The sequence below is a fragment of the Schistocerca cancellata genome, chromosome 9 (assembly GCF_023864275.1).
Source record: "Schistocerca cancellata isolate TAMUIC-IGC-003103 chromosome 9, iqSchCanc2.1, whole genome shotgun sequence".
In the NCBI taxonomy this organism is placed as follows: Eukaryota; Metazoa; Arthropoda; class Insecta; order Orthoptera; family Acrididae; genus Schistocerca; species Schistocerca cancellata.
The window spans coordinates 440,105,695-440,129,430 of NC_064634.1; the positions used below are offsets into that span (position 1 = coordinate 440,105,695).

Below are 23,736 nucleotides of genomic sequence, written 5' to 3' on the forward strand. Positions count from 1 at the left end.
GATAGGAAGATAGTGGAACAGGAGGGGAAAATTGCTGCCCTTCAGGCTGAGCTAGATCAGGCTAGGGAAGATCTGGACAGGTTAAGGAGGGAGAAGGGCAAAGAGAGGTGGGAAGTGGCAACAGGTAACAGAAGGAACAGGCCTAGAACTAAGTCTGACAGTTTTGTGGTGAATGTCAAAAATAAGTTTGACATGTTTCTTCAGTTAGAAACTGAAGTGCGTCAAGCAGAGGTAAGTGTAGACAGGACACAACAAACTTTCAATACGAAAAAACTGAAAAAGAATGTAGGAAAGTCATTGAAAAGGAAGAAAGTTTTGTTGTTAGGCAGTTCTCATGCCAGAGGTGTTGGCCAACTTCTGCAGGAGGAATTAGGACCAGAATACCAGGTCACAAATTTTTTCAAACCAAGTGTTAGTCTGGATCAGGTGACAGAGGATTTAGGTTCACTCTGTAAAGGATTTACCAGGGAAGACACCGTGGTTATTGTGGGAGGGCCAGGGAACAGTATCGACAGAGATCCTGGGCACAGTATAGAGTGTGACCTGGGAAAGATTATGTCAGCATCGAGACACACCAATGTTGAATTTGTATCTGTCCTGAGACGCCATGACCGACCTCATTTGAACTCTTCTGCTGGGAGAGTTAATTTGGAGTTGGAACAGCTGCTTGGGTCGGGTGCGGGGGCTCATATTGGTGTGGTTCCTGTTGATTCTCTCAGTAGGTGGGACTATACCAGGCACAGCCTACATCTCAACAGGAAAGGGAAGGGGAAACTGGCTGGGGTAATAGCAGGAAATTTAAGGGGGGGAGGCACTGCCATGAATGGTAAAATACCAGTGGTTACAGGTCTTGGAGCAGCACCTTTTTTAGGATAGGTAAGACAGAAAGATGTCAAGTTCTACGAGAGGTCAGGATTGAAACAAATCTTCAGTTTAGGAAAGAAATTAAACAGCACAATTCTAGAACATTGGATCACCAATCTCAGCTGTCAATTATAAATTTTCACCAATCACCAGAAATTTTATATCCACCAAGTCGTATCTCAGTCCTAGGTAATTGCATTGATGAATTAAAGTCACCCAACCCAGTTGACATAACATGCCTCTCTGAACACCATGTGACCGCTGGTATAGCAACTAGGCCTGAGCACAATGAAAAACTCAGACGGGAGAGTACTGCAAATGTTAGAAAAAGGAAAGGTTCTCACAAAAGTATAATTAAAAATAATGTAAGTATATTTCATCAAAATATTGGGAGTTTAAAGAATAAAATAGATGAGCTTCTGGTTTGTTTAGAAGATTTATAAGCTGAGGATGAAATAGATATACCATGCCCATCTGAGCATCACATTGTTACTGATATGGATAAGGTAAATGTAAGTGGCTATAAGCTCACTGTACATGTAATTAGAGAAAATATGGAGAAAGGAGGAGTTGCCATATATGTCAAAAGTTATCATTGTGCAAAAAGTATAGAAACAAAAAAGTTTTGTGTAGAGAAACATATAGAAGCATGTGCCTGTGAGCTTAAATTAAATAAAGGCACATTTATAATTGTAACTGCATATAGGTGCCCATCGGGAAATTTTCATCTATTTCTGAAATATTTGGACTCCTTGTTGTGCTATCTGTCAGACAGGGGGAAGCAAATTATTATTTGTGGGGACTCCAATGTAGATTCTCTGAAAGAGGGTAATAGGAAAAATGAGCTTGAAGTATTACTCGGTTCTTTCAATTTGACACCCGTTATTGATTTTCCTACTCGGATGGTAAAGGATAGCAGCTCACTGCTAGATAACTTCTTTATAGACCAAGATAAGTTTAACCAGATAAATGCTCAGTTCTGTTGAGAATGGTCTTTCTGATCATGGTGCACAGTTAGTTACAATATATGACATAGCTCCATTCAGCAGTACTTAACAGTCCTCCAAAGTAGTACGTTCAGTCAACAATTTAACAATTGCAAATTTCAGGGAAAGCCTACAGCAGTTAGAGTGGAATGAGGTGTACCATGAACCTGATTCCAATTAAAATATAATTTATTTCATGACTCTTTTGTAAATGCATTTGAAAACTGCTTCCCCAAGAAACATACTCATAAGAAACCATGTAACAAACCATGGCTTACTAAGGGTATAAAAATATCTTGTAGCCGGAAAAGGGAAATGTATCTGACAGCAAGAAAGAGTAGTGACCCAGAAACTATCAAACATTATAAAAACTACTGTGCTATATTAAGAAAAGTTATTAAAAAATCCAGAAGTATGTGTATCATGTCTGAAACCAGCAACTGTTATAATAAAATTAAAACAATTTGGAATATTATTAAAAGAGAAACAGCTCAACCAAGAGCACAGGAAGACAGTATTACCATCAAATTGAATGAAAACTTTATGAACATAAAGTCAGAAGTTGAAAATATTTTTAATAATCATTGTCTAAATGTTGTGGATATAGTAGGATCCAGGTGTTCATTAGCTGTTAATGGAAGAGGCCGTACCTATGCAATTTGATACAATTGAAATCTCTCACTTCTCCCTCTGAAATAAGGAAAATAATAAACTTGCTTAAAAGCAAAAACTCACATGGAATTGATGGCATTTCCAGCAAAATACTAAAAGCTTGTTCTCAATAGATAAGTAAGATTCTCAGCCACCTGTGTAGTAACTCTCTGGAACAGGGCATTTTCCCTGATAGACTGAAATATGCTATTGTTATACCTTTGCATAAAAAAGGGGATACATCTGATGTCAACAATTACCGTCCAGTCTCCCTTCCAACAGCTTTATCAAAATTTTTGAGAAAGTAATGTATTCAAGAGTAGCTTCACATATCTGTAGAAATGAAGTACTAACAAAATGTCAGTTTGGTTTCCAGAAAGGTTTTTCAGCAGAAAATGCCATATATGTTTTCACCAATCAAATTTTGAATGATCTGAATAACCGAACACCAACCATTGGGATTTTTTGTGATCTCTCAAAGGCTTTTGGTTGTGTAAATCATGAAATTCTTCTAGACAAGCTCAAGTATTGTGGCATGAATGGGACAGTGCACACATGGTTTAATTCATATCTAACTGGAAGAGTGCAGAAAGATGAAATAAGCAGTTCTCATAATATGCAAAGATCAGCACATTCCTCAAACTGGGAAACTATCAAGAATAGGGTTCCACAAGGGGCGGCCTTGGGTCCTTTGTTGTTCTTAATATATATTAATGACTTGCCATTCTATATTCATTAAGAGGCAAAGTTAGTTCTCTTTGCTGATGATACAAGTATAGTAATCACACCTGGCAAACAAGAATTAACTGATGAAATTGTCAATAATGTCTTTCAGAAAATTACTAAGTGGTTCCTTGTAAACGGACTCTCACTGAATTTTGATAAGACACAGTACATACAGTTCCGTACAGTAAATGGTATGATGCCATTAATAAATATAGACTTTAATCAGAAGCATATAGCTAAGGTAGAATATTCAAATTTTTTAGGTGTGTCCATTGATGAGAGATTAAATTGGAAGAAACACATTGATGATCTGTTGAAACATTTGAGTTCAGCTACTTATGCAATAAGAGTCATTGCAAATTTTGGTGATAAACATCTTAGTAAATTAGCTTACTACGCCTATTTTCACTCATTGCTTGCATATGGCATCATATTTTGGGGTAATTCATCACTGAGGAATAAAGTATTTAATGCAAAAAAGCGTGTAATCAGAATATTAGCTGGAGTCCACCCAAGATCATCCTGCAGACATTTATTTAAGGATCTAGGGATATTCACAGTAGCTTCTCAGTATATATACTCTCTTATGAAATTTGTTATTAACAACCACACCCAATTCAAAAGTGATAGCAGTGTGCGTAACTACAATACTTGGAGAAAGGATGATCTTCACTATTCAAGATTAAATCTAACTCTGGCACAGAAAGGGGTGAATTATACTGCCACTAAAGTCTTTGGTCACTTACCAAATAGTACCAAAAGTCTGACAGATAACCAACAAGTATTTAAGAAGAAATTAAAAGAATTTCTGAATGACAACTCCTTCTACTCCATAGAGGAATTTTTAGATATAAATTAAGAAAAAAAGAAAAAAACCAAACAAAAAATTATTTAAAAAAATAAATAAAAATTTGTTATATTAACTTAATTATGTTGTTAAATTAACTTAATTATGTCATGTATTAGAAAATTTGACTCGTTTCACATCATTATGAAATATAGTATTCATGACCCATGGAACTAGTATTAATCTAATCTAATCTAATTAATTAAAATCGGGTAATGCCAAAACTCCAGCAGAAACCAATCTTGTGATGGACCCCATTCTGTCCCTTTTGCCTAAGTGATTCAGTAGCACTGCCTTTTGGGCAAACTGAGGAACAAATTTCTTAAAAAAAGTTCTATACTAATAAAACTGGCAACGGTTTTGGAATTTGTAGGCTTAGAACAATTGAGAACTGCTTGCAGTCCGACTGCAGAGGCTATGCGACCCCGAAACTGTGCAAACATTACCTTATATTGGTTAACTGTCAACCCAGCACGATGTAACGTCTCAGATATTTGATTCAAACGATTCCAGAGGTCCTTCATAATCCCACTGGACACAACCAGATCATCAAGATGGTGGAACACAAACTGAAACTCGAGTATATACGAGTTATGACAGGACCACCACTCCAGTGGCTAAATGAAAAGATATGCTCAAAAATTCAAATAATTTCCAGTCTATAATTTTCCAGTCTTATTAGCATTGCTTCCCTATCCACTTTTGGAATATTTCCTTGTTTTGGCCACCATCATGCTCACACAACGAAAACCTGAGATTTTGAGCAAAACTGAAATAATAACTACTGTCTGCCAGGGCAACAACTACAACTGGTGATTACCCTTGATTTAATCTTCCACATAAATAAAGCGTCGTATATGACGTGCCCAGCATGCAACAGTTTAAAGTAGTAGATCTTTTAAATTAACACTTTAACTCACCACGGCTCGAGGCGAAAGAAAGCTGTCCGGAAGTGTCATACGACACAGAAGATGAATGTAGGCTGCGGTTATTATACAGAGGCTTATGCAAAGAACTGCGGAGGGCAGAATAGAGTAGAGAGCTGCATCACACAGAAAGAAAACTGCACGACTAGAGATTGGGCACCACTATTAGATCCCGTCACGTTCGATCGTTACATGGAATCACAATTTTGAAGAGACTGCTTCGAATTTGAACGGTGGGGACGTATGGTCTGTGCGAAACCTCACATTTTCCCATTTATCTGCGCCACGCCGTATATTCTACAGACCAGAAAGGCACTTTGAAGTTAATATCACTCCTAAGCAAGTCTAAAATTCTTTTTAAGTTCATTTGGCCAGACTACAGCCGAAATCAATTGAGTAATCGTCAAATAGGACATTATTTAACTGCACACATCAAATCATTAAAGAATTCGCTCCCTTGCATTTGGACTCATACACTAAATACAAAATAAAACAATCTGGTCAATGCAATGCAGCATGAAACACTACTTAAATCACGTAATTTTCATGTAAACACAATGCTAGTAAGTAATAGTAAACTTTCACATTTAAATTTCATGAAGTTTTGGCTGTAATAGTGAAACTTAGTTACTCAACACAAAATAAGTGATTAACGTTAATAGTGACAAAGTAGTGATATCGAGCGCATTGTTTACTTGAGCAACAAGTGCATTATTTTTTAAACCGAATCGAACAAACACGCTAGGTCCTATCTGAAGCTGTAGAAGACTATGCCGACGTAATACAACCGCAGATGATCTGAAGAGACTCCAGTCTGCACCTTCAGTCCAGTGGTTACGAGTAGCCGCACGTTTAGACACCAAGGATGCGCATTTGTATCGGCTTGGACGTCTGGAAGGTCCCGATGCGTAGCTGCAATAAAGCTATCGCAGTATTCGGTTCGGCAAAATATATCCAGGTCTGTTCCTGTTGACTGCTGGAACGGGAAGTCCCCTATATTTCGCCGATAGCAGTACACAGTACATAAAGGTCCACTAATAGCGAAGGACATGGCACCACATAATAGTCAGGGATTGCTCCCTCAGCACATACATAAACATCCAGCAGATGGAACTACAATCTACTCACTCTCTATCCCTCTGAGCGTACAAGTACTGTTAGGCAGTACCAACAACTGCTCAGTGGCACTTAAAGGAAGACGGTACATTTCTGGCTTGCCCTGCTTTTTCAGATCCCTAATAGGTTACTGTTAGTCTGACAAAGCTAAGGCATATAGTGCTTACGCTCTGGTTCACCACAGAACTTTTAAAATAGCTTCACCCATTTATTCAGTCACTCAGAAGGGTACGCAGGAAAGGTTATACATGAAACAGATACCATTACCTAAGAGGCAAACACATTTTCCTTCACGTCCTTGCCCCAGAGGCCCGTCGCTACAGGAAAAGAGTAGGGCTCAGTTTGAGTCACGTGGCCGCGCGGAGTGGCCGCACGGTTTTGGGCGCCATGTCACGGATTGAGAGACCCCTCCAGTCAGAGGATCGAGTCCTCCCTCGGGCATGGGTGTGAGTGTTGTTCTTAGCGTAAGTTAGTTTAAATAGTGTGTAAGTCTAGCGACCGATGACCTCAGCAGTTTGGTCCCTTGGAATTCACATTCATTGAGTCACGTGCCAATAATATCCTCGGAGAATCTAAGAGAAAAATCTTGTGAAAAGGGTATGCCAGTACCGTTTCAGTAGCTATTAAAAAACAAATGAAACGTGGAATATGTTACCACAAACATCGTTGGTTACAACATAAATTCGACATTAAATGTAATCTGTTCCATCATGCACCAGTTTGTTGTTGTGACATTTGTATGACAGTTGAATAGAGGAATTCCACCGTGGACTAAAAGTGAAACATATTAAAAACTGAAACACGAAGTGCTGAAATTCCATAGTAATATTTTTCACATTTTTGTTTTTTTTTTTTGTTTTATAGTCCATTGTCAGACATCTTAGACTGATGAAACAGTCCACATAACGCCAGCGAGAGCTTCTATGAGCTATATATAGCTATGTTGTTGTTGTTGTTGAGGTCTTCAGTCCAGGGATTGGTTTGATGCAGCTCTCCATGCTACTCTATCCTGTGCAAGCTTCTTCATCTCCCAGTATCTACTGCAGCATACATCCTTCTGAATCTGCTCAGTGTATTCATCTCTTGGTCTCCCTCTACGATTTTTACCCTCCACTCTGCCCTCCAAGACTAAATTCGTGATCCCTCGATGTCTCAGAACATGTCCTACCAACCGATCCCTTCTTCTAGTCAAGTAGTGTCACAAGCTCCTCTTCTCCCCAATTCTATTCAATACCTCCGCATTAGTTATGTGATCTACCCATCTAATCTTCAGTATTCTTCTGTAACACCACATTTAGAAAGCTTCTATTCTCTTCTTGTCCAACCTATTTATCGTCCACGTTTCACTTCCATACGTGGCTACACTCCATACAAATACTTTCAGAAACGACTTCCCGACGTTTAAATCTATACTCGATGTTAACAAATTTTTCTTCTTCAGAAGCGCTTTCCTTGACATTGCCAGTCTACATTTTATATCCTCGCTACTTCGACCATCATCACTTATTTTGCTCCCCAAATAGCAAAACTCTTTTACTACTTTAAGTATCTCATTTCCTAATGTAATTCCCTCAGCAAAACCCGACTTCATTCGACTACATTCCATTACCCTCGTTTTGCTTTTGTTGATGTTCATCTTATACCCTCCTTTCAAGACACTGTCCATTCCGTTCAACTGCTCTCGCAGATCCTTTACTGTCTCTGACAGAATTACAATGTCATCGGCGAACCTCAAAGTTTTTATTTCTTCTCCATGGATTTTAATTCCTACTCCAAATTTTTCTTTTGTTTCCTTTACTGCTTGCTCAATATACAGATTGAATAACATCGGGGATAGGCTACAACCCTGTCTCACTTCCTTCCCAACCACTGCTTCCCTTTCATGCCCCTCGACTCTTATAACTGCCATCTGGTTTCCGTACAAATTGTAAATAGCATTTCGCTCCCTGTATTTTACCCCTGCCACCTTCAGAATTTGAAAGAGAGTATTCCAATCAACATTGTCAAAAGCTTTCTCTAAATCTACAAATGCTAGAAACGTAGGTTTGCCTTTCCTTAATCTTTCTTCTAAGATAAGTCGTAGGGTCAGTATTGCCTCACGTGTTCCAACATTTCTACGGAATCCAAACTGATCTTCCGCTAGGTATATAGCTATACCAATACTTATTTCCAGCGATATATGAGTTTGTGAATATTATACATCTATACACATGCAAATTGCCATGTGCCAATTTGGCATGGGTACAAAACAACGATGTAATGATGTATTGAATGTGTTAGACTCTAAAGATACGAATATAAATTCCTAAACCCACTGGCTGAAACATTTAGTTTACGTAATACAGCTACATAAAGAAATCCAAACAGATTCTATTAGCTACGAGAAAAGTCACTTCGATTTTCGTTAAGCGTTTCCGCACTTAGCTTCCCCGCTCTGACAAGTGATCGATGTCTGACAGAGAAGGATCGACCTGTTTGTTGACACTCCACAACAGGTCTCAGTGGAGTCACTTCTTTGTCCATCACGTAGAGTAGATGTCCCGTGCTGCTCCACCTGTGGCACAGATGGATGAACCATATGTCGAGGAAAGGGACTCGTTTCTGCGCGTACTAACAGTGCCAACAACCTAAGGTAAGATCAATATGAGAGACGTTAGTACCAACAGAAGTGAATTACATACGAAAATGTCGTTTATACCATGCGGCGTTTTATATATTGCTGTATAAAGAGATAGGAACGGGTGTTACCCGAAAAGTAGTGTTGTCCTGGTACCGAGTCTGTTCAGGACCTCAGTCAACATCAAATACATGGACATCACACATTAAGATTAAAAAGGAGACGATAAATGCCCACTGTATTAATAATTATCTCAGGATCACTTTCAATTTCTTGCCACGATATTCCGGCTGATAACCAACCAGCCACCTCCGGGTTAGTGTTTTCAATTGTAAATCGCTAATTTAATGCCGAAATTTGGCACGGAGACGCATGGTAAAGGCAGCCGCTACATAAGCAATCTCTGTCGAGTATAGAGCCTTCTTCGAATATTCCTCCATATATAGCGCGCAGGCGAATGCGTAACATAGATGTTACATGCGCGCTCTCTGTCGGAATGTGGACTTGCGGGATTAAAATTCAAACGTGAAATTAATAAAATTAACTTTCGTTAGACGTGTCAGTGGACATAAAATATTTTCGTTCTGTTAACATTAAGGAAATCGCTGGGCCCCACGTCTTAACCAGTTGGAACCCGCCACCTTAATTAATAAGATCGTCTTAACAAATGAAAAGCGCTAGTTAGCTTTTGTTCTACAGTATTATTTTTTGTGTTAACCGGTTTTTGGCTTACAAGGCCATATTCAGATATTTACTGACTATTGTCACCAAAGAATTTACAATGTTTGTAAAGGACATTGAAAAAGATGTTACACATACAGAGTGAAACATAAATGTACAGTAAATAACATCTTTGACAATGTGGTGGTAATTTAATGCAAAAAGTAAAAAGTGAACAGTAAATGAATATAAATGGAGTAAACAGGAAGAACTTTATCAAAAAACTGGAACAGCAAGCGTACATAACAGTTTATACTAATTAAAAAAACCAATAAAATAAAATAAAATTAGTATGTGACAAGGCTTCTTCAGAAGATAACATAATAAGATCTTTAATTAAATTCCACAAGGATCTCATTGACGCCAAGATTTTTGTGCAGAATAATCCATAAAATTTCCATGCTCGGTTGTGACTGACTTACTGGACTGCGAAGGGAGAATATGGTGACCATGTCCAATGCCCCTTTCACGTACTGTGCGTGTTGACTGACAAATATTAGTTTTGCCACACTGGCGGTGTGTTTTGTAGATTCCAACCCTCCGCAATCCCAGATCGTCTTTTGCCGAACCGATAAGATCACAAGCATTTGTAGGTGGCTGGAAGATTACATTGAGATAATGTTTCCTCAAGATTCCGCCTAACTTTGACGAAATATTGCCGACATATAGGAGTAATGCCCTGGACTTGAACCGCTCCTTCTCCTCTCGTTTTTGTGGGTGGTCACGTTCCTTCCTGCTTAAAGCCGTGCTTATCTTACGTGGAGAATATCTATTATTTTTAAACACAGATTCTAGGTGTTCCAGCTCCTGTTCAAAACCGACTTTCTAACGATGCCCACAGTTTGTGACGGATGGTGGCAGCTAGACGCCTGCATGGTCTGTATGTGTGGGCTTATGGTAGATGGAATGTCCGAAGGATTCATCCACTTTCTAGCTGACCAAGACGTCCAGAAGCGGCAGACAGTTTCCCTTCTCCATTGCCATTGCATATTCTCGTGGATTCAATCAGATGCTTCTTCACCATGGGGTCACACTGCAAACGTACCATCCACATATTGAAAGAAGACTTTTGGTTCAAGTTCTGTCAGCCATATCTGAGAATTTTTATCTCCACAGGAAATTCTACAGAATGTTCTGCCACGGAAATCTTGGCCTCGACGAGATCCTTCTGGCATTCAGTTGTTAAGAAATCGGTGGAAATACGTTTGCCGGAAGATCTTAGTAATCGTGATGGCAGGTTACAACTGAACAAGACGTAGACCTGGTGATTTATTTATTATCTAGAGAAAGAAAACATTTCGCTACTACTAATATGTCTAGCGGAAGTTAATTTCAGTAAGATAACTTGAATTATAACTCTGGTAGGCCACATTCCGACACAGAGCGCGCATGTAGTGTCACCATTGCGCACTCCGCTGCGCTCCACAGTTGGAGTACATTTGGAAGAGGGTGCTAATCCCAACAGAGATCGCTCATGTAGCGGCTGCCTTTGCGCATGCATCACCGAGACAATTTTTGGTATAAAGTTACCGTGTGAATCAGCAATCTCGCGTGCTCCAAGGCTCCATCCTTTCCCTTCTTCCCTTTCTCCAGTATACTGCCGATATGCCCAAACCTCCCCCGCCTCTTCATCTCCTCCAATTTGCTGGTAATACCGCCTTCCTGGCCCTTTATCCTACCCTCCAACGGTCCCACTGTACCCTCCAAATCCAGTTCCTTCTTATCAAACCCTCCAAGACCCAGGCAATCATCATAGACCGCACCACCTGCTTCTCCCATGTTTTCTACGTAACCATTTGTGGGCATCCTAACCACCTCGCTCCTACCCTAAAATACCTTGGCCTCACCCTTGACCGCCACCTCATCTTGACTCCCCATCTCCTTACCATCCAACACAAAGCCCACAATAGACTCTGCCTCCTGAAACTCCTGTCTGGCCGGACATGGGGACTGCATCCTTCCCTCATCCTCCATCCGGCCATTCCGCGCGTCGAAGTTGCGTCCTTAAAACGATGTGACCAACAGTTACTCGCAACAATTTCAGTGGAATCTGAGCTATATGTTCCTTTACACTGATCAAATAGAGACCAAACGCATCCCTGGCAATCGCATTCTCTTAGATACCCACAGAGCCGAAAGTGACATGGATTCAAATCAGCTGGTCTCGTGTACCAAGCATCTGGGAAATCTCTGGAGACAACACATTCGTGGGAGTTTGCATTCACTAGACCTTTTATTGGGCGATCTACGTGAAGTGTTGTTCCATCTTGGATGAAAACTGTGGTTTCCCCACAATTGCGATTTTCCGATGCGGGAATCGCATGCTGGACAAGGAGGTCTTGATAACACGGCGTACCTGGCGGGTCCTCCCAGTGTGTTCTCTTCAAGGAAGAACAAAATGAAAATAAAGCTGCTTGTGAACTCATGCCACACAGTCACATACGGCGAATGTAATGGTTATTCCTGCACAACTTGAGGTTTAACAGTACCCCAAATTCTCTGTATTCACTGCATCCTGTAGGGTACAATAGGCCTCGTCACTCCATGGAATATTATCCGGCCACATTTAATCAACTCCGATCCGTGCCAGAAACCGAAGAGCACATTCAGAACGTTGTGGCGGATCACAAGGTTTCAGTTTCTAAACCGTCTGGATCCTCTACTGATAAACCGTAAAACTTCCCGTAATGTTGATCATGGGATAGACAATTCTCATAACAAAGCACGAACAGTAACGCTACCCGGGGTCCGTGTTGCATGGTCAGTTACAGCAAAATGATGTCGTCAATAATTCCACCGGGATAGGACGCCTTCCTCTTCCAGATGCCACACCACGCTCACCCGTGTTTTCTAATTTCATTATCATCTTCTTTGAACCTGTTCAGGACATCAGGCCTCTCCTCATACTTTTCAGTCGGCGACACTCCCTCAATGCAGCACGGTAATTGCTTTCCTTGCCATAAAAAAGTTTCACTAACAGTTCTCGGTCTCCCTTCCGATAACGATACTGTTCAATCACGTTATGGGTTGTCAAGTGACAACGTGGATGTCATACCTTCACACAGACAGTGCACAGTGCCAGATTTGTATCTGGTGGCAAAAAATTGAACAAATTTGCTTTCCAGTGTAAATCTGTTCCGCATTAACGAATTAGCATATCCATCAAGCTTCGCTGCCATGTGATAATTACAGACCACGTTGCACCCCTGTGCTGTAAGTACCTACAACCGGTACGTTCCGAATGGTCTGGTTAGTAGAGGGATAAGTGGAAGTTTTGAGCGGATACTGTAGTAATTTTTAGCGTTTAATTTAGTTCGAAATGAGGCTTTGCACCCATCTCACCTTTTATATAGTCGATCGCAGTATTGACGCCTTTGAGTCTGGCACTTATAGACAACTCTAAGTCGTCGACTTAGAAATGATATTCACAGAACAGAACTTACATGAAGTCGTTGACATACGAAGAAAACAAAAATTGGCTTAGGACTGACTTCTATGGCACTCATGAGAGAACATGCTTGCAGGACGACTTTTCATTCCCATAGACACATACTGCTGTCTGCTTTCAAAATATCTTTCAATATATTCAGAGTGCTATCTGAAAATTTTAGCTGCCGCATTTTTATGTGCATAATGTCAGCATAAAGAGGAAAAAAAATCCATCACTCTGCGATTACACTGTTAGCGACAGGTTGTAAGGTGTCAGGCAAATCCAACACCTTCCATGAAAACCCTGACATGATAAGCAAATCCAGTAATATGTCACATAGCTCCGAATAAATCGTGACATAAAATTAACCAAAGTAATACGAGTAACGAGTGAGCAAATGGAATACCACAGACTAACACAAGAATGCCTAAATGCATTTCATACCTTTCCACCATGAGACAGACGCAGTTCCGAAGGGAGAAACGAGAACAAAAGCCGAGAGCAGAACCGTGTTAAGCTAGAAGGCCCTACGATAAGGCACGGACACCCACGTTGCCAGCTAACCGACAGGACCAACCCCCAGCCCATGTTAAAATCTAGAGCCCTCCAGAAGAACAGTATAGATCTTACGATAACGCTAAAAGGGCCACAGCAGCCGCAAGTTTTAGCGTGAGACTCTTTCGCGTCTCTGTTACGTTGCAAAGGTTAAAAACATTGCCCCACCACGAAAAGTAACCAACAGGACCACACCCCAGCCCATGTTAAAAGATAGAGCCCTCCAGAACAGTATAGATCTTACGATAACACAAAAAGGGCCACAGCAGCCGCAAGTTTTAGCGTGAGACTCTTTCGCGTCTCTGTTACGTTAAAAACGTTAAAAACATTGCCCCACCATGAAAAGTAACCGACAGGACCACCCCCCAGACCATGTTAAAAGATAGAGCCCTCCAGAAGAACAGTATAGATCTTACGATAACACTAAAATGGCCACACCAGCTGCAAGTTTTAGCGTGAACTTTTTCGCGTCTCTGTTACGTTGCAAACTTTAAAAACATTGCCCCACCACGAAAAGTATAACGTTTCTCATTGGATAGACAGAATTTTTGTAGGCGGAGCTTAAGGTTAACATTGAGACCCTAATTGGTCAGATGAAAACACAGCCAGATAGTTTTTTTAAAACCAACTTCGGTAAATTGTAGTAAGGAGAAGTTAGGAGAAGAGTTGCTTCCGAGACGGCGTGGTGCGGGGAGCTGTGCCTTCCGCCGCCCCCTGACGAACACCGACAAGGTAATGAACGCACGCAATGCCGCATTTTTGACCACATAAGGCTTCACTCTCAACTGCGGAAGTCTCATCTGTTACATCCCCTTTTTACGTAATACTAGTGTTGATCGTCAATTGAAGCTTATGGTATTCACATTTGCTACGTAAGTTAAAATCTGAAACGCGATGATTTTTCTGTTATATAATTATTGAGAAGCCACATCAGCTACTGTAATTTATGACAAGTTAGATAAGTAATTAAAGATAATTGAGGGTCACTGTAGACCATTTTGATAGTTTTCTCTTTTGTGAAACTTAATTTAAACCTAGATTATAGATGTGATATGGCATAGGTCATCCTTCGATCCATTGTAGAACTTGGAAACCCATTCAGGGAATATTCGTTCACATTATTGTTGAACGTAGTTGGTTTTTATCATCCTGTATAAAAATATTTCCTTTTATCAATAGTGCAATTTATAAACAATGTTTTGTGAGTACAATAAAAATTCCAATGGTAAACTTAACTGCTTTTTCGACGTTATTTTACCAGCTAACTAAAAATAGGAAAGCCTTGAACCCCATCCACTAAATTTAGTTAGTATTGAGATTCTTTTACAGGGTGCAGTGGAGCTGACGCTGAAATCATTAAGGATTTGATTATATCATCGCTAGTTTCACTGAACTCTTCTGAACTCTACATGTCATGTGTAGTCTGGCGTCTCCTTACCAGCAACAGGTCCCTGGTTCAAACTAGTCAATTCCCTAAAAAAAACACGCTCATAGCGTCGTTGCGCGAAAGTGGTAGGGAGACACGACTTCGAACAGACAGAAACCACGCAGAATGTTAGAAGGTCACTGATACTGCCGTAAAGAACCTAGGAATACCCACAAGGCATGCGTGTGGACACAGAAGGTGAGAATGTGGATCTCGTGGGAGGCGTGCGCGAGATAGTCCCTGCAGTCGCATTATCATCTGTGTCCTCGGTGGCTCAGATTGATAGAGCGTTAAAGATGTAAGCAGGAGATCCCGGGTTCGAGTGCCGGTCGGGGCACACATGTTCACCTGTCCCCGTTTATAAATATCAACGCCCGTCAGGAGCTATAGGTATTAATATAATTCTAATTTCATCCAAAAGGAACGCCCAGAGTGACCACATAAAACAGAAAAAACGGATGCCAAGCTCAGATTTATTGGAAGAATTTCAGGGAAATGTAATTTATCCGCGACTGAAGAGGTTCCCAAAGCTTTTGTTTGATTTATTCTTCAGTATGCCAATTATTCTGGGACACTTGCCAGCTTGCATTAATATACACTACTGGCCATTAAAATTGCTACACCAAGGAGAAATGCAGATGATAAACTGGTATTCATTGGACAAATATATTATACTAGAACTGACATGTGATTACATTTTCACGCAATTTGGGTGCATAGATCCCGAGAAATCAGTACCCAAAACAACCACCTCTGGCCGTAATAACGGCCTTAATACGCCTGGGCATTCAGTCAAATAGAGCTTGGATGGCTTGAACATGTACAGCTGCCCATACAGCTTCAACACGGTACCACAGTTCATCAAGAGTAGTGACTGGCGTATTGTGACGAGCCAGTTGCTCAGCCACCATTGACCAGACGTTTTCAGTTGGTGAGGGATCTAGAGAATGTGCTGGCCAGGGCAGCAGTCAAACATTTTCTGTATCCAGAAAAGCTCGTACAGGACATGCAACATGCGGTCGTGCATTATCCTGCTGAAATGTAGGGTTTCGCAGCGATCGAATGAAGGGTAGAGCCACGGGTCGTAACACATCTGAAATGTAACGTCCACTGTTCAAAGTGCCGCCAATGCGAACAAGGGGTGACCGAGACGTGTAACTAATGGCACCTCATACCATCACGTCGGGTGATACGCCAGTATGGCGATGACGAATACACGCTTCCAATGTGCGTTCACCGCGATGTCGCCAAACACGGATGCGACCATCATGATGCTGTAAACAGAACCCGGATTCATCCGAAAAAATGACGTTTTGCCATTAGTGCACCCAGGTTCGTCGTTGAGTACACCATCGCAGGCGCTCCTGTCTGTGATACAGCGTCAAGGGTAACCGCAGCCATGGTGTCCGAGCTGATAGTTCATGCTACTGCAAACGTCGTCGAACTGTTCGTGCGGAAGGTTGTTGCCTTGCAAACGACCGCGTCTGTTGACGCAGGGATCGAGACGTGGCTGCACGATCCGTTACAGGCATGCGGATAAGATTCCTATCATCTCGACTGCTAGTGATACGAGGCCGTTGGTATCCAGCACGGCCGATTCCATATTCTGCTAACAGTCATTGGATCTCGACCAACGCGAGCAGCAATGTCGCGATACGATAAACCGCAATCGCGATAGGCTACAATCCGACCTTTATCAAAATCAGAAACGTGATGGTACGCATTTGTCCTCCTTACACGAGGCATCACAACAACGTTTCACCAGGCAACGCCGGTCAAGTGCTGTTTGTGTATGAGAAATCGGTTGGAAACTTTTCTCATGTGAGCACGTTGTAGGTGTCGCCACCGGTGCCAACCTTGTGTGAATGCTCTGAAAAGCTAATCATTTGCATATCACAGCATCTTCATCCTGTCGGTTAAATTTCGTGTCTGTAGCACGTCATCTTCGTGGTGTAGCAATTTTAATGGCCAGTAGTGTAAGAGGTAGAGAGGACGCGCAGAGAGCGGTGTTCTTTTAGTCGGCACGAAAGCGTTACTCCAGTGGCAGCCGCTACAAGGGAGACGTTGTGAACCGTTGAGAGGTTTCCTACTGAAATTCTAAAAGAATCTGGCACGAAAGCGTTACTCCAGTGGCAGCCGCTACAAGGGAGACGTTGTGAACCCTTGAGAGGTTTCCTACTGAAATTCTAAAAGAATCTGGAAACATATCACTTCATCCCACATACCTCTCGCGAAATGACCACAAGTTAGTGTAGTTGTAGAGGTAGGTGACGATATCGAATGCTTTTCGCTGAAGTCTGGTAGTGTCAATAGTGGGCCTCACAGCTGTCCACAGCGCATTTCAGGTCATCAGCTTCTTTAATTAACGTAGTGTTTATGTTACGCTGTTCACGAAAGCAGGACTGGTACTTGTCATATAAGTTACATTTGCGTAAGTATCATTAATCTGACCGTGAACAGTATATTCTAGGGCTTTGGATACATAGGTTAAGATGCCGACTGGTCGCTAATCACAAAGTGATTTCTATTTTCGTCCGTAGGGGTTGTTAAGGCTAGTGTGTGAATGGGATGTATCCCATTCACGAGAATAAAAGAAAGTACATCAGTTTCGACAGTTGTTATGTGCAACATTCTTTATCATGGTTACGCCGATAGCGTCGTTGCCTACTGCTTTGGAAGAGGTTCTTATTATTGCTTTCCTTATTGTATTCCTTGTAAAAGAAAATGGTATGTATCTGGGTGCTGCAGACTGGGGGCTCCTGTTGGTGATAGTTCTTTGGATCATGGGGATGGACGGGTGCTGAGAAAAATTCGTTTTGTTTGTCATCTGAGCCCTGAGAATCAGTATCCGATTTCGCGCTTCCGATACTCAAGCTACGAAAATTCTTTCAAGCATCACGGATGCATGTAAAGAAACGAGCTTCCTGATTTTATTTCCTTACCCTCGTCGAAGACTTCCTACATTCTTTGTAGCCTTCAGGTTTCAAATTTTCTTTGAAACGTCTGTGAGCAGCATTCCTGTTGTTCATTATTTGATGTAAGTCAGTTTTCAACCAAGGAGACTTTTTTTTTACACTGGTTGTACGTGTAGAAGCATTTTTGTCTTGGAGTGCAGTGAACTTATGAGTGTGTACATGATTTTTGGCGTCAGTTGAGGGCTCTCTATTTGATGCCATTGTGTTTCTGGACAGTCAGCTACTAAAGCAGGATTAATATGTTGAACGTTCCTGCAAGTTAGTGAGATTATTTGTGAGTTGTGATGAGTAGACCAGGAATATTAATGTAAGTTCACTTTTTCGCCAATCGACGTGACTGCTGTGGCTTCTGTACATTGACAACTGCCTGCAATGTGTCGCTCCTACGTCTGTACGAACAGGGACACTACTCCTAACAAACAGTTACGAACGCACACATAACTACGGAAATAACTACAAACATGTAAATCTAAGACACTGGTTTATGCAGTAACACAAATATTCCACTTTCATGTGATTGTTGCACAAACAGTATTAACCTGAGCCTATTGTCCCATTCAGAGGCTAAGTTCAGCTCGCGAACTGAGTGTAAAGGAACGCCCAAGGAATGGGGTAGTTTCATTGGCGTCCTTTATACCACCTTCCGAGGCTTGAGTGGCGGTGGGATGTGTCAGGAGGTGCGTGGCAATCTTTTCATCGTAGGACACGTCCACGTTGGAGGTGGACACAACTGTGGTGAAATTTGGTGCCATTGCAAACATTATTAACATGCCTTACACATCACGTGAACTTCGGAACACCTTTCACACGTGTCGACGCACTACTGTTTGAAGCATCGACGAGCCCGAGGATGACGTCGCAGAGCATCATACTTTTGCACAAAAGAAGGTTGCAGGCACCTTTAAGCCAAATTTCAAAATTCAGCGTGACATTGGAGGAAAATTAACTCAACCTTGAATTCTTTTACGCAGTGTAGTTTCTGTTATCCTGGTGTACGACTAGGGCCTCCCGTCGGGTAACCGTTCGCCGGGCGCAAGTCGTTCAATTTCACGCCACTTCAGCGGCTCGAGCGTCGGTGGGGATGAAATGATGATGATTAGGACAACTCACAGTCCCTGAGCGGAGAAGATCTCCGACCCAGCCGGGAATCGAACCCGGGCCCTTAGGATTGACATTCTGTAGCTCTGACCGCCTTTTTTTCCGTTGCGTTTGGCCTGGGCGGCCGTCACAAGACACTCTCCGCTATATCCTTCCTTTCAGGAGTGCTAGTTCTGCAAGGTTTGCAGGAGAGCTTCTGTAAAGTTTGGAAGGTAGGAGACGAGATACTGGCAGAAGTAAAGTTGTGAGTACCGGGCGTGAGTCGTGCTTCGGTAGCTCAGTTGGTAGAGCGCTTGCCCGCGGAAGGCAAAGGTCCCGAGTTCGAGTCTCGGTCGGGCACACAGTTTTAATCTGCCAGGAAGTTTCATATCAGCGCACACTCCGCTGCAGAGTGAAAATCTCATTCTGGAAACATCCCCCAGGCTGTGGCTAAGCCATGTCTCCGCTACATCCTTTCTTTCAGGAGTGCTAGTTCTGCAAGGTTTGCAGGAGAGCTTCTGTAAAGTTTGGAAGGTAGGAGACGAGATACTGGCAGAAGTAAAGTTGTGAGTACCGGGCGTGAGTCGTGCTTCGGTAGCTCAGTTGGTAGAGCGCTTGCCCGCGAAAGGCAAAGGTCCCGAGTTCGAGTCTCGGTCGGGCACACAGTTTTAATCTGCCAGGAAGTTTCATATCAGCGCACACTCCGCTGCAGAGTGAAAATCTCATTCTGGAAACATCCCCCAGGCTGTGGCTAAGCCATGTCTCCGCTACATCCTTTCTTTCAGGAGTGCTAGTTCTGCAAGGTTTGCAGGAGAGCTTCTGTAAAGTTTGGAAGGTAGGAGACGAGATACTGGCAGAAGTAAAGTTGTGAGTACCGGGCGTGAGTCGTGCTTCGGTAGCTCAGTTGGTAGAGCGCTTGCCCGCGAAAGGCAAAGGTCCCGAGTTCGAGTCTCGGTCGGGCACACAGTTTTAATCTGCCAGGAAGTTTCATATCAGCGCACACTCCGCTGCAGAGTGAAAATCTCATTCTGGAAACATCCCCCAGGCTGTGGCTAAGCCATGTCTCCGCTACATCCTTTCTTTCAGGAGTGCTAGTTCTGCAAGGTTTGCAGGAGAGCTTCTGTAAAGTTTGGAAGGTAGGAGACGAGATACTGGCAGAAGTAAAGTTGTGAGTACCGGGCGTGAGTCGTGCTTCGGTAGCTCAGTTGGTAGAGCGCTTGCCCGCGAAAGGCAAAGGTCCCGAGTTCGAGTCTCGGTCGGGCACACAGTTTTAATCTGCCAGGAAGTTTCATATCAGCGCACACTCCGCTGCAGAGTGAAAATCTCATTCTGGAAACATCCCCCAGGCTGTGGCTAAGCCATGTCTCCGCTACATCCTTTCTTTCAGGAGTGCTAGTTCTGCAAGGTTTGCAGGAGAGCTTCTGTAAAGTTTGGAAGGTAGGAGACGAGATACTGGCAGAAGTAAAGTTGTGAGTACCGGGCGTGAGTCGTGCTTCGGTAGCTCAGTTGGTAGAGCGCTTGCCCGCGAAAGGCAAAGGTCCCGAGTTCGAGTCTCGGTCGGGCACACAGTTTTAATCTGCCAGGAAGTTTCATATCAGCGCACACTCCGCTGCAGAGTGAAAATCTCATTCTGGAAACATCCCCCAGGCTGTGGCTAAGCCATGTCTCCGCTACATCCTTTCTTTCAGGAGTGCTAGTTCTGCAAGGTTTGCAGGAGAGCTTCTGTAAAGTTCGGAAGGTAGGAGACGAGATACTGGCAGAAGTAAAGTTGTGAGTACCGGGCGTGAGTCGTGCTTCGGTAGCTCAGTTGGTAGAGCGCTTGCCCGCGAAAGGCAAAGGTCCCGAGTTCGAGTCTCGGTCGGGCACACAGTTTTAATCTGCCAGGAAGTTTCATATCAGCGCACACTCCGCTGCAGAGTGAAAATCTCATTCTGGAAACATCCCCCAGGCTGTGGCTAAGCCATGTCTCCGCTACATCCTTTCTTTCAGGAGTGCTAGTTCTGCAAGGTTTGCAGGAGAGCTTCTGTAAAGTTTGGAAGGTAGGAGACGAGATACTGGCAGAAGTAAAGTTGTGAGTACCGGGCGTGAGTCGTGCTTCGGTAGCTCAGTTGGTAGAGCGCTTGCCCGCGAAAGGCAAAGGTCCCGAGTTCGAGTCTCGGTCGGGCACACAGTTTTAATCTGCCAGGAAGTTTCATCCGTTCAAGTTGATCGTTGATTCCTTAACTCAGTTTTTTCATTATAGACGGCGAGCAGCCCTCTGACCGAGCACGCTGAGCTACCGTGCCGGCACCAGTCAGCTACCGCGGGCGGACTGTTCTCCTGGTGACCTGTGCAATATGAGCCGTTCGAATTGCTTGTCGTCACACTCCGCCTGGCGAGCAGGCTGTCCCGCGCTGCGTGCGATGGCCAGCAGTAGATTTGCAACCGCGCGACTCGCAGTCGCAACATGCTTCCTCCCCGCCCCTCCCCAAGCGGGAGTATGTGGAGCAATTTCTTCTTCTGCTCTCACTGCTGTTTCTTTGCTGGTCTCCACGCTGCAACTGCTGAGCACAACCTGCATGAGTTCCGGTTGCTGTAGGGCATCAGCGCTGTTTAACTGCCACACTTCCATGACTCCCAATTCGACGCGGGGGGGTAGCCGCGGGGTCTAAGGCCTCTTGCCCCGGTTCGAGTCCTCCGTCGGGCATGGGTGTGTGTGTGTTGTCCTTAGCGTAAGTCAGATTAAGTAGTGTGCAAGCCTAGGGACCGATGACCTCAGCAGTTTGGTACCATAGGAACTTACCACAAATTTCCAGAAATCCTACTTCCCCTTCAGGATAGATCCATTGTCACCATATGAAACTGAAGAGAGTTTGTACTTTCTGGAGTGGAAAGTCGTAGTTGGTCCTCATGCCTACGATGGGCAACACTATCTTCAATAACTATGACGTATGGTATGTTCCGCAGTTTGCATGCTACTGTTCCCGGGTACCGTACCACCTTGCTTTGATACGCCTATAAAAAAATTGTTTTGTCTCATTCTCTGTTACTTCATGCTTGTGAAGTGCTGTTAGGCAATGTTTAAGTTCTTATGGCTCAAATGGCTCTGAGCACTATGGGACTTAACATCTATGGTCATCAGTCCCCTAGAACTTAGAACTACTTAAACCTAACTAACCTAAGGACAGCACACAACACCCAGCCATCACGAGGCTGAGAAAATCCCTGACCCCGCCGGGAATCGAACCCGGGAACCCGGGCGTGGGAAGCGAGAACGCTACCGCACGACCACGAGATGCGGGCGTTTAAGTTCTTATCTTCTTTACATGGAACTGGGGACTTTTCCTTATGGGGAGTGCTTGTGTAGGATATGAGTAACAGCAAATGGGCATTATCTTTATTGTGTTTATAGTTCAGTTTCTTTATTTGTGTTTTGAAAATTATGCTGAAACTTTCAGCTACACCTTACGATTCAGCGTGAAATGGCGCACTGCGAAGATACTGCGTTCCATTTTCCACACAAAACTCTTCAAATTCTCTAACAGTAAACTGTGTGTTAATAGCTGCTAATTATCCTGCTACTGAAAATATCTTCCTCAGTATCTGAAATGTGTTCACCGCATCTGCGCTTCTCATTCTTACGAAGTATGAGAAACTAGTACAGATGTGTTCTGAAGTGGTCCAATTTTTTTCCTAATAATAGTCCATCATAGTCCAAGTGGATTCTACGCCACAGCTTCGATGCTTTAGGCAATTGAAAATATGACTTGAGTGGAGCAGCTTGGTATTTCCTCCATAGCTTGCATTTGTGCAACATGTTTTCTGTGGCCTTCTCTACATCTTTCCAATAGAAGTATTTTCTTTCTATGTTTCTGGTAGTAGATACTCCCCATTGGCATCTGTACAAGAGAATGAGTACTCGTACTTTCTCTTCTACTGAGTGTAGGGCGATGAGCCCTTTAAACAGTGAGAGTGCATCAATTCAGACTGTGTTAACCGATTCTTAGACAATAGCCATTTAGTCTCTGTGAAATATTTCACTTTCGATGGTATTTCATCTTTTCTTACTGCGTTTAGTAGTAGCCCTGTTGCCACCTCGTATAACAGGAAATATGTGATAGGATATAAGCGTTTATGTGTTTTGAGGAAGAGTGATATTCTGTTTCATAATCGTATACTGATACCACCAGTTTAAATTTAATTGAAAGTCTCTGCCAGGTAATGGCAGATAAATATGATATTGCTGTGCAAGCACTGCCATATTGTAATCATCCGCCGATACCGGCAGCATCTTTCAATTAAAATGTTCTTCCTTGTACGGGAATTACTTAATGTGTGTGCGAATACAGATTGTGACGCAGAAAACACGATATATTCTAATGATGGCTTTTTTGTTTTTTGTTATTTAATTTTATATTATTCTGACTTTTAAAATGTTTGAACTCAAATGCAAGTCTGAATCAAATTAAAATTATCTTTGGCTAATTGAATCTTCAATTAAATCAAGAAAAATTATGTACTTGAAAAATCACGTAAAAATATTTTTTAAATATTGAAATTGGAATTTATTACCACCATCATGATTCATATTTTTTTAGGTAGGCTCCTCTACCACCGGGATTGTCTGTTGGCGAATATAATTTTGGGACGTGATTTACGCCAAAAAGCTATCGGACTTCGTTTTGTAGAAAGTTAAACTTTACATGCAGATTCTATTCTGAAAGCAAACCAAACGTATTACACTGATTGGTGCCGTTAATACGCGATCATTCACTACCAGACATCCCCACACAAAGTAAGCCACATTTAAGTATCAAATTCACGAAAAAAAGCTGAGGAAA

General features: G+C 42.5%; 7 non-coding genes across 7 annotated transcripts; all 7 read left to right on the top strand.

Moving 5' to 3' along the window:
* Positions 1-19,202: 19,202 nt before the first annotated feature.
* Positions 19,203-19,277, top strand: Trnap-cgg (transfer RNA proline (anticodon CGG)). The gene has a single exon. It is a non-coding gene; the product is annotated as a tRNA-Pro (tRNA).
* A 226-nt stretch (positions 19,278-19,503) lies between these two features.
* On the top strand, positions 19,504-19,578 carry Trnas-cga (transfer RNA serine (anticodon CGA)). Its single transcript has one exon. It is a non-coding gene; the product is annotated as a tRNA-Ser (tRNA).
* Positions 19,579-19,804: 226 nt separating this feature from the next.
* On the top strand, positions 19,805-19,879 carry Trnas-cga (transfer RNA serine (anticodon CGA)). The gene has a single exon. It is a non-coding gene; the product is annotated as a tRNA-Ser (tRNA).
* Positions 19,880-20,105: 226 nt separating this feature from the next.
* Trnas-cga (transfer RNA serine (anticodon CGA)) lies at positions 20,106-20,180 on the top strand. The gene has a single exon. It is a non-coding gene; the product is annotated as a tRNA-Ser (tRNA).
* Positions 20,181-20,406: 226 nt separating this feature from the next.
* Positions 20,407-20,481, top strand: Trnas-cga (transfer RNA serine (anticodon CGA)). Its single transcript has one exon. It is a non-coding gene; the product is annotated as a tRNA-Ser (tRNA).
* Positions 20,482-20,707: 226 nt separating this feature from the next.
* On the top strand, positions 20,708-20,782 carry Trnas-cga (transfer RNA serine (anticodon CGA)). The gene has a single exon. It is a non-coding gene; the product is annotated as a tRNA-Ser (tRNA).
* Positions 20,783-21,008: 226 nt separating this feature from the next.
* Trnas-cga (transfer RNA serine (anticodon CGA)) lies at positions 21,009-21,083 on the top strand. Its single transcript has one exon. It is a non-coding gene; the product is annotated as a tRNA-Ser (tRNA).
* The last annotated feature ends 2,653 nt before the right edge of the window (positions 21,084-23,736 follow it).